The sequence below is a fragment of the Sus scrofa genome, chromosome 13 (assembly GCF_054392235.1).
Source record: "Sus scrofa isolate SSC_HxYL_T2T_F1_AM1 chromosome 13, Sscrofa_HxYL_maternal_Yorkshire_Landrace_v2.0, whole genome shotgun sequence".
Lineage (NCBI taxonomy): Eukaryota > Metazoa > Chordata > Mammalia > Artiodactyla > Suidae > Sus > Sus scrofa.
The window spans coordinates 82,638,703-82,647,582 of record NC_139395.1 but is presented as its reverse complement, the minus strand read 5'-3'; the positions used below and the strand labels follow the sequence as shown (position 1 = coordinate 82,647,582).

At 48.0% G+C, this 8,880-nt stretch overlaps 1 protein-coding gene across 9 annotated transcripts in view; it reads left to right on the top strand.

Moving 5' to 3' along the window:
* The first annotated feature begins 2,677 nt into the window (after positions 1 to 2,677).
* VGLL4 (vestigial like family member 4) overlaps positions 2,678 to 8,880 on the top strand; it is a 175,005-nt gene continuing 168,802 nt past the window's right edge. For 2 of the 9 annotated variants that reach the window (XM_021071118.2, XM_021071114.2), the window contains exon 1: positions 2,678 to 2,750. The gene's annotated coding sequence lies outside the window, so the exon portion shown is untranslated. Of the gene's footprint in view, positions 2,751 to 2,926; positions 3,269 to 3,880; positions 4,429 to 8,880 lie in introns of those variants that run through there. The other 7 variants (XM_084989511.1, XM_021071113.2, XM_021071117.2 and 4 more) reach the window with 4 other exon arrangements.

The window sequence follows — 8,880 nt, the reverse complement described above, 5'->3', positions numbered from 1 at the left end:
TCTCTGAAGGGACGAGCCCTATCTACCAAGCTCCTAGATAGATGAAGAAGGACTGGACAGAAAGGAGGCATAGAGAAACAGAGGGAGACAGAGTGATGCCTTTGTGGCCCATGAAGGAGGTAGAATAATGGTTCCTGGAGCATCCTTCTCCTGCACTTTCTTTTCCTTTTAATTTTTAAATCTTTTAGCATGGAACATTTCAAATATGTGCGAGAGTAGACAGAACAACATAACAAGCCCCCACCTCCCCCGTACCCATTATTTGGCTCCAACCATGACCAAGTCAGGCCTCACCTGGTTTCCTCTCTGCTTCACTCATCCACAGTCGTTATCATTTTTCTTTATTTTTCATAAACTTCTGGAAGGCAGCTATGCTCACCGCTATACCACCAACACACCAAAATTTTTCATAAACTTCTGGCACGTTTATAAAATCCTTGAAATGCATTCTTATCAGAGGCCCATGTTCAGCTTGGCTTAATTTTTTTAGTTACATAAACACTTTTTTGGTTTGTTTTCAGAAATTGGCCCAATCTTTTTACCTCCTTTTATTTGTTTTTTTTTTAATTGTGGTAAAATATGCATAATGTAAAATTTTCTATTTTAACCATTTTAAGTGTGTAGTTCAGGAGCGTTCACATTATTGTGCAACTATCACTTAATAGTTTACTTTAATGGTGAAGCTGTGAACTCACCAACAAAAACTAAGATCTTGATAATAACCCACATCTAATCAAGTGTTCCCACCCATACACCCCATGCACTTCCCACCCCCAGGTAACCATTCTGAATCCTCCCATCATCCTTCCCTTACTTTTTGTGTATAGTTTATTGCAGGTGCATATATAATATGATTATTTTTCATGCTATCTATAACATTATAAATAGGATATTATGCTATATGTAATCTTTGGGGACTTGCTTTTTTCACTTAATATTGTCAAGATTCATCTCTCTTGTTCCAGGCCACTGTAAGTCTCTTGCTTAGGCTGCTGCCTAATATGGATAGTCTTGTGTCTGACACTTTCTACCTCCCATGCACCTCTATCTGACAGCACACCGTCTTTCTCTTAAGGTAGTTTGTGTGTGTCTCGTCTGCATGACCACAACATTCAGACGGAAACAACCCTGCTTCCATGTTGCCAGGGTAAAGTCACACTAATGCTGATGTAAGGGAAGCAGTGAGATTAATCCTCAGGAAGGTCAAAGACTGGTCACATCCATGAGAAAAGGCCCCCTGTTCTCATGACTTATCTGTGCAGTACGGCCTACTCTAAGCGGTGATGGAAATTAAAGAGGCAGCTTTAGGACCTCCACACTGACCCAAAATGGAAATCATTTAGCAGCACACAAATGGCAGAGTTGTCATACAGATCAAATGAGATAATGATATGTGGGAACACTTTGTAAACCCCAGAGCCATTTTTATAAATGTGTAGTTGTATTCATATTGCTATCATTATTCATTTGCATTATCTAGCTAGATCATTTTCCTATCCCTCCCGGATTAAGCTGGGTGTCTGTTTACAAGGTGCCCAGCAAGACTGGATTTAAGGCAGGAAGAGAGAAGGAGGAATATGTGAATATTCACCAAATATCTTGCCTGGCTGGTTTTTAGTCCCTGCAACAGCTCTTCAAAGAAAAAACTGCCTCTGTTTTACAGACAAGAAAGCTGAGCTTGATAACATGCCCAAAGTCCCGTAACAAATAGAGGTGCCGTTTGGATTCAAATCCAGGTCTGTCCAAATCCCTTTCTCTGTTGTCATACTTCCTGGATGAAAACCTTCCAGAATGAAATCTTTCCTTTATGATCTTTCACAGGAATTTTTTTTGGGGGGGGTCTGAGCCTATTAATGAACTAAAATGGAGTCCAAATAAAAATATCTTAGGGGAGACTAGGAGACTTCCCAGCTTGCATCTGTGAATTTTCATCTGGGGATCAGGAAAACAGGAGCACCTATGCTTGGGTCAACCTGTCACTTGGGCTGTTCTGTCTACACTGGCCCTGTGTGGACCAGAGGAGAGAGCTTTTCGGGGTGGGGTGGGGGGGTTCACCCAGGGTTGCAAGAAGGCTGTGCTGGTTCAGGTAATGCCTCTCTGTGGTTTAGGTAAACCCAATCTCACTGTAAAATGGAACTATTAGTACCTGTCCTGTTCCTCGAGGGCGGCTAAGATCAAATGAGATAATAGGCCTTGACTTGATAGAACTGGATGAGGTAATAGATGGGGAAGGCATTTTCTCCCAGCACTAATATAAGCTGGTATTTGTTTTTGTTATCATTTCCCTCTCAGCAGAGCCTTCTGCCAGGGAAAGCCCTATAGTAGGAGCTCCTAAGAGTGACTGAGGCTTGAGAACAGCCAGAAGGCAAGCAACATGAAGCCATTTAAAGCAAACCAGAGGAAGTCCAGTGCTTGACTATTTATTTTATGAAGTTAGGGGCTGGATATGTTAAGCAAATGTTTTTTTAATTGTGGCAGTATGAGAAAACAATGGGGCAAGGGCTGCGGGGGACCGACCGGGAGTGTCAGGCCTCCACCCCTCCTACTCCCACCCCAAAATCTCTAGAGAATGACAGGAAAAATTAAAGACGGGGCTTTTCTTTTCGTGGTCACATGTCTACGCTGCTGCTGTAATAAGAACCTGCACCAATTAGAAATGTTTCACCTTCTCCTCTCCGCCCCTCCCCGGGCACACTTCGGAGCAGACCGGGTTGTGGACTCCAGGAGTTTGCCAAACACAGCAAACACTGGTGTGTGAGCGGCTGGAGGGGCTCTTTCCACTCTGATCTGTCTCCCTTTCTCCTCTGTTCCCTCGCGTCCACACTGTTTTGATTTACTAGGACTTCCTCCTCCGGGCGAGGGAGGGAGGGGGAGGAAAGGCGCTGCCGAGCGCCTGGGGTGTGGGTGTGTGTGTGTGTGTGTGTGTGTGTGTGTGTGTGTGAAGTGTGGAGTGTAAAATGCTGTAATGGGAGGCAGCCGAGAGGCATCTGAGTGCCTGGGACTGCAGCGGCCCTTCTGATCGCGGTGGCACCTGAGCACACACTTCCCCAAGCAAGTGTGACTTGTCCCTTCAGGTACGTGTGGCCGCCGGCCTGGCCGGGCAGGGTGTGTGCGGGTAACAAGCGGTCGAGGCAGTGCCCCAGGTCGGTGGCCTATGGAGCGTGGAGCCCAGGGAGGCGGAAGACGCCTGTGTTTGCGGCGCTCCGGCGGCTGAGCGAGTGTGAGCATCGACCCCAGGGCGCCCTTCCAGGGGCCGCTTTGTGAACAGGTGTGTGTAAGAGGCGGGGACGCGTGCGGGTCTGTAGCCGAGCGCCGCGAAGGTGCTGCAGGTCCGGCTCCAACGCGCCGGCACTTGGCCGGCTTCGTGGCCCTTAAGGGGCCGCGAGCCCAGCGGGTCCGGAGTCTGGCTCGACCGTGGATGTCGTGCTCACGTGTGCTGTGTCCCCCGGGTGCGAGAGCCTACTGTGTGCGTGGGGGGCCGTGCCTGGCGCGCACCAGAGGTTCGCCTGTGTTTGTGCGTGTGCACCAAAGGTGCGTCCCCGCTGCCTGGGCCTTTGGGATCTGGCATGTGTCACAGGCTGGTACAGGCAACGCGCGCTGGGTCCACGCGCTCCCCGAGCGCAGCCCAGGATCTCCGCCGACATTGGCTGCAGGAGAGCGTCGGCACCCGCGGGCTGGGTGCGAGCCAGCTGCCGCGCGGCGGGCGGGGGAGGGGAAACGAGCCTCTGTCGGGCGTGTGAGGCCCCACCCCCGCCTCCCTGAAGGCTCACCTGGACCCGGCCCCCACCTGCTGGGCGGGAGGGGCGGGCCCGGGGGCGTGGCCTGACGGGCCCGCTGAGCCCGGCGGAACCCGGGTGAGGGCGGGCGGCGCCTCATTCCAGGGATTCCTCTCGCTCCCGCGCTCGCGTCCGCGGCGGAGCCGGCTCGGCGCGCGCTGCCCGCGTGTGCGTGTGGGTGTGCGGAGGGGGCGGTCGTGCGGGAGCGCGGGCGCGAGGGCGCCTGCGCGTCTGCGCGCCCCGGGAGTGCGCCGGGTCCCGCGCTTCCAGCGGTCCCGCCCCCGCCTCTGCCCTGCGCGGGGCCCCGCCGGCCCGAGGCGGGCGCGCCCAGGGCCTCCCGGAGGTGAGTGCGGGAGAGGCGGGCTGGGCGAGGGTTGGCCTTCAGGGAGCTCAAGGAGGGGTGGGTGGGCTGTCTCGGTGCGGGACCGCGGTGTCCTCCTGGAAGGACAAGGCGGCTTGTTCTTGCGGGGCAACTTGAAGCTCCTTCTGGGAACCTAAGCGCCAGGGTTCTCGGAGGGAGAGCTCCAGCGTCTGGAGTAGGAAGGTGCCCTGAGAGTCGGAGGCGCGGGGCCGCCAGGGGGGCCTCGCGCTCTACAGCCCCTTGGTCCCGGCCGGCGGCCAAGGACGGCTTTGGTGTGGGACCACAGGAAAGGTCAGAGGATGGGCAGTTGGGACCGGCTCTTTCCTTTCTACACTTCCTGCCCGCTCGCCAGAACTAAACTGCACACTCTTCCTACACCGAGTGCAGGCCTTGCCGAAAAGCAGAGGTCTTTTCCTTTTTTGTTTTGCTTAAAGTCTCCTTTGATTCATCACACCGAGACCTTTAAATGTCTTAGGTTGGGATGACAGTATGTGCTGGGGCTATTAGTCTTTATGCGCTTTAATGGCATGTGTTGGTCTGTTTAAGCCAGATGATTTTAAAAAGTCGGTTTCACTTTGATCATTGGTACTGCATGTTTGCTAGTTGTAGTTTCTCTGCGGTTAATAAGAACCAGCGGCCTGGGGGGCGGGGGTGGAGGCGGCTCTTCCAGTCTTTATCAGCACCTGGTTGCCCCCTCTCTTTGAAAGGTCCTGTCTCTTGGTCTGTAGAGTTTCTCTTCTTTAAAGCCAGGCCTACCTTGATGAAGGCTCGGAGGCCCGCATTTGTTTCCTCTAAACAGTTAAAGACAAAAACAATAGATGTTAATTTTTCCATTAGTATTCGAAGGTCAGTTTTGCGTTCCATTTTAGCATACCAAACTTTAACTCTTTGCTCTCGAGCCTGAGTCCACAGGCTTGTAATGTTCATTGTTTCCTGCTTGCTCCTGGCCGTGAGGCTGGTAGCGTGGGTAAAGAGCACTTAGGGGTCAACGCCTCAAGGCTGTACCCAGGGCGAGATCTTGGACTAAGTTACTTACCCTATATCTCTCAATCTCAGGGCTCTGTTTTAAATAAAGCGTTTAGAAATACTTGACTCAGAAGTTTGTTGCTTATTCTCAAGACAGTTTTGTGTGTATTTGTTCTCTGTGTTTCCTGTTGCATCTGGCTAAAAAGTCATCTCCCCCATGGTGGAAATGATGTAAACCCTCAATTTGTTGTTTAACTCTGGCAAAATTTTAATCCCAGGCTGATTTCCCCCGCCACCGTTTTTTCACACTTCTGGGCAGCCTGCCTCTGCTTTCCATTTGGAAGGGAATGCAAACTAATTTTTATGTTGACCAAAACACAATACAATTAAGAAGATAATTCTGCTATAAACATGAACTACATTCCAAAACTGTGAATGTTGTAGTAAAAACAACTCTGGCTTATTTCTGGAGGCTTGAGTTCAAGTCTGATCTCTGTTGCCTACTAAGTGTGTGACCAGAAAACATTACTTAACGCTGTTATTTTCTTCTGTAAGATGGGGATAAAATCTGTTCTGATCACATCACAGTTTCAGGAATTACAGGGAATAATGTTCTTTGAAAAGTATTTTGTGTTATGTTATTTATAAAAGTCTCTGAAGACTTCAGAGAGTTTCATAAATACAGTTGTTACTAACCCCCAACTAGTAGAGAACTCTGGCTTTACCTTAAGACGTTTTAACAGTTCTTACAAAATAATAATTATGAAGTGAAAACTTTCACTTTCAAATGGTCTGTTTGATAAGAGTTCTGTGGTGGGAAGTTTCTTTTAACTCCTTAGGGAGGTGGTTGCCCAAAAAAAGCCAAAGGAAGATTTTACTTTGTGTTTCTTCCAGGTATTTCTCCTGGATAGTGGTTTTGTTGTTGTTGTTGTTGTTGCTGTTTTTGCGGCATATGAAATTTCTCAAGCTAGGGGTCTAATCGGAACTACAGCTGCTGGCCTATGCCACAGCCACTGCAACTCGGGATCGGAGCCAGTCTGCGACCTACACAACAATGCTCACGGCAATGCTAGATCCTTAACCCACTGAGTGGGGCCAGGGATCGAACCCGCAACCTCAAGGTTCCTAGTCAGATTCATTTCCTCTGCCCACCACAGGAGCTCTATCTCCTGGATAGTTTTGCTTGCAGCTTTTGTTTGCGGCTATAAAATAATAAGTAAAATAACCATAATACAAGTTGCTTTGCAGCTTTGAACATGACTTATTAAGAGTCTCAGAGTTCCCTGGTGGCTTGACGGTTAAGAATTCAGCATTGTCACTGCTGTGGCACGGCTTTGATCCCTGGCCCAGGAACTTCCATATGCCATGGGTGTGCCCTCCACAAAAAAAAAGAGTCCTAAGTTTAGGATGTAAAAGTCAAATACATTGGGAAAGTTCTAGCATAACTAAAATTATGATACTGTGGGGCAATTTTAACATATCAAGTTGTCTGTTTATTGCTTGTGTTAGATAAGCTGTTGCAGCTGTGAGAACCTGGAGAAAGCTTTTTTTTGGTTAAGTTTCTGCAGGGTTTGTTAACTGAGGCTCTTTTGTGATTCTTTTAGGGAACTTATCTGAAGTTAATTAGGTTTATGTGTGGGAGCGTAAGAGAACAGAAAAGGGTATGCTACTCATCAATCTCTAGCCATGTAGGAATCTGTCCACATTATTTTTATTTTATTTTTGTCTTTTAAGGCTGCACCCGCGGCATGTGGAGGTTCCCAGGCTAGGGGTCCAAGTGGAGCTGTAGCTGCCAGCCTGTACCAGAGCCACAGCAACACAGGATCCAAGCGGCATCTGCAACCTACGCCACGGCTCATGGCAACACCGGATCCTTGACCCACTGAACAGGCCAGGGATCGAACCCAAGTCCTCATGGATGCTAGTCGGGTTCGTTAACTGCTGAGCCACGACAGAAACTCCAGGATCTGTCCACATTAAAACAAAAAACCAACTAACAAAAAACCTAACAACTTAGAAATTGGATTGCTGAACTTGATAGTATAAACTGCCAAAGTAGGGGAGGAAGGAGTATGTGCAGGAGGGGCTAAAATTAGAAAAATTCTTTCTACCTGGGGTACAGTGTAATTACTGCAAAGAAGGAAAACCTAGTGGGATGTGCTTTCCATGTCTCAGGCCTCAGGTCTTAACCAGATACCTTCCATTCTTGTTATTTGTGGATTCCTAAACTGGTGACTTTGTATCCCCAGATTCGTACTTGAGGTAGTTTTGTCTTAGGCACAGTGGTTCAGTATTCACTAATTTAGTGTTCTCTGACACTTTAGAGAACATAACTACTGGTGACTGGTGAGAATTGACCACATTTCATGATGATGCCCATAACAAAAGTACTTCCTAATGATGCAGCGTGTCATGGGATAGAAGCCTTTTTTTAGGATGCTGATAGGCTGGGAGTTGAGATTTTTGGCACAGTAGGGGGCTAGAACTGGGGTATTATGGGATGCTGTCCAGCTTGGACTATAACACAGGTCCACACCTCTCATTCTTGGGGGTAACAGGTCCCCGAGAGGACCTGGCACCTTGGTACTTGTGAATAGAAGATTCTAAGTATCCAAATAAAAAAATTGGCAAGATCAAGCATATCCAGAGAAAACTAGAAATGCCAAAGTGTTTCTTTTATTTCATATGAGGTGCTCTAGAAGGCTGAGATCTTGAAAATGAAGAGACAGATTGACAGCAATCTCAATATGAGAAAGAAGAGGATAGGGTTTTTTGTTTGTTTGTTTTTTTGACAGCAGTGTTGAAAATTGGTAGGAATTGGTAGTCTCCTCAAAAAGTCCAGATTTGAATTTTATTTTTCCTCCTTGGATACAGTGCTAGTTAGGCCCCCCATCCAGGCACTTTCCAGGGGCACTTGAGGGAGATGGGTGAACCTCAGCCAGCAGTAGGATTTTCACCAGCATTAGACAGCCTCCCATAAAGGTCGTGAAATATGCTATAACTTGAGTTTGGTGTTGCAGCTTTATGTCTTTGTTCATGGTCCTTAACGGGCACAGCTTTCATACAGTCCGTTTTTGCTCAGCTTACACTGATGCCAAACTGTACTGTAGTAACTAAGGATTTTAGTTATTGAGTGGCAGCATCAATTGGCAACTCCAGTTGCCGGGGTCATCAAGATGACTATCACATCCTCTGCCAGGGGTCAGTAGAGTTCATGGGGTCCATAGAGCACCAGAAAACCTACCATGGTTGTGTTGAACATTCATGAAAGCATTTCAGTTCAGAGTGGTACCTACCCCTTATCAGCCTAGGTTTCCTGGGACATCAATCTCTAGGTTGATATGATGGGAGGGGTCTTAAGCCTGGGAAGGGTACACACCTCTACTAGCTTACCAAATTCTTTAGTTTTCTAGGACAGTTGGGAGGACTGCCAGCAGGCTGGCTCTCAGCCTGGGCCTTATGCTTGAGATTGACAAGCACCTGAAAGAAGCCTAACTAGGGCTTTTACATGCCTGTATTTTTAATCCTCTGGAAACAAGTATAGAACATGTATACTTGTTCAGATTTCCGGCATTTGGCCTGTACATGCATTTTCAGAAATGATTATGTGTAGAAATAAGGAATGGGATGTAAGTGGAGGTTAGCCAAGTCCTTCTGACATTATATCTGGTTGGATGCTTCAGATTATGGCAAGACAGGTCCATAAATCGTGCTTGGGACATGTATGGGTAAGGGAAGCTGGACAAGAAAAGGATCCATCTGTTTGTGCTCTTTTGT